A 2,226-nucleotide genomic window follows, 5' to 3' on the forward strand; every position below is an offset into this window, starting at 1 on the left:
TCGGGGTCATCGGGGGTCACGTGATGTCATCGATAGGTTGTTTGCAAAAAGTTGGGTAATGGTCGGGAAATTTAATGTGTTAAATGCCTATGGCCGGGGATTTTAATGTATTAATAATGTCTTTGGCCGGGGAATCTTAAATGATGTCATCGAGGTCATATGTCATATGTTATCATAGATAGGTCGTTTGCAAAAAGTTGTGTAATGGTCGGGAAATTTAATGTGTATAAATGCCTATGGTCGGGAAATCTTAAATGATGTCATCGAGGTCATATGTCATAGTATGTCATATGTCATAATATGTCATATGATATCATAGATAGGTCGTTTGCAAAAATGCTTATGGTCGGGAAATTTAATGTGTATTAATAGTGTATTAATGTCTTTGGCCGGGAATACTCATAAACACCCTACTCTGGGCTTTAAAATTTAAGACGGCTTACTGGTTAGACCGCGGTATAGCAATGGTCTATAATTATAGACCAGTAGTGACGTCACGATTATAGCCGGCTAACCGTTAAGACCGTCTAAAGACCCCTTATAGCAATCCGCCCCTGCTTCTCATATAGTGGAACATCCGTTCACAGGCATTGTGGGTACACAATTTTTCTTTCCGTACGGAAAGATTTACATGAAACTCCACTCGGGCCGTCTCGACTAAATCGACTCGAAAATCTCCTATTGCAGAATTTAGGAGGTCAAAGGGTCATGAACAGATAAACGTCTACAAAACAACTTCTGAGAGAACGTCGCTGTCTGATTTTTAAAAAATACATTGATGTTACCATGCTAATACTAATGGGTCGTTTAAAATTACTTATAGGCTAATATTTGATTGAGCTGCACGAGTAGGCCTAATGAAAAGTGTAATTATTTGAACTTGAGTTACATACTGTGACGATTTTTATTTTTTTAGTTAGGTCTGGTTTTGCATAATTACCTAGGTGCATAATTACCCAGGCCTACTAAAAACTATACGCTTTCAGGGGAAGCACAAAGAGGAAGAAATACGCGTTTCTTCAAATGAAATAGGGTGACAGTTATTTTCAAATTAACAGAAGAGCTGAGAATAGGCACCTCTAAAATACTGGATGCCATAAGACCTGGAAAAATGGCAGAGCACCAATGAATGTATAAGTGAGGCCTAACCTAGTTATTAACATTAGGCATAGTAAAGTATCTGCAGGTTCTTGATTGCAAGGCTTAGACTAAGTTAATTAATGCCGACATGATTATTATTATTACTATTAGGCCTACTATTATTCATTATTATTAATTATTATGTTACTAAAACCTACTTTAAGGGGAACTTAGGCAATGGAGAAATTAGAGAACAATTAAAAAACGATGTTAAGGGGAAATAACACAAAAGATATTCCCTTGGACTAGTTATTAATTATAGGCCTAGTAAATATTATCTGTAGGTTCTTGAAGGCTTAGGCCAAGTTAATTGATGCTGAAATGATGATTATTATTATTATTATTATTATTATTATTATTATTATTATTATTATTATTATTATTGATATTATTATTATTACTGTTATTATTATTATTATTATCATTATTTAATATTAATTACATTACAAGGATAGTTTGGCCAAGTTCAATAATGCCGGAATTATTTTATTTATTATTATTTAATAATATTTCTCTTATGCACTCTATTTTTATTCCATGCTTCAATTTTTTCCCCAATTTCAATCAACGTCATGTGAAGCGTGACTGTTGGTGTCAGCCTAGGACCCTAGGGACTTTTTAGGCCTAGTTTAGGGAGGGGCCTAGGTAGGACTTAACTCAGCCTGTAGTTAGGCCTATATAGTTTATCCTCTTTCGCTCTAGACTTAATTTGGTATTACTACCTATCTACACTTTTTAAAAGGGGTACTATCTTTTGTTGTTGTAGATATTATACTAACATTTAATAACATACAAGAAGGTCACAGTTAGTTTACACGTACCGTTCCATAAATCCGTAATTTCATAGGACTACCGTAGGTGAACTTTAGACAGAGCAGTACTGTAATAGAAACTCGAGCGTCACGACATGCATTGCGAAGTGTCTGCTCTTGTTCCTCGTATCGAACTCGAGTCGAGTCAATCCGAGATGGCCCGAGTGAAGTTTCATGCAAATGTTTCGTACGGAAAAAAAAAATTCCGGAAACCCTGCGTCTAGCAGCCACGAGGCAGGGCCGGCGGAACGTTTTTCAAAGTGGGGGGGGGGGG

Source organism: Anneissia japonica, unplaced genomic scaffold (genome assembly GCF_011630105.1).
Source record: "Anneissia japonica isolate Jap-2015-1 unplaced genomic scaffold, ASM1163010v1 scaffold4054_len1135799_cov195, whole genome shotgun sequence".
NCBI lineage: Eukaryota > Metazoa > Echinodermata > Crinoidea > Comatulida > Comatulidae > Anneissia > Anneissia japonica.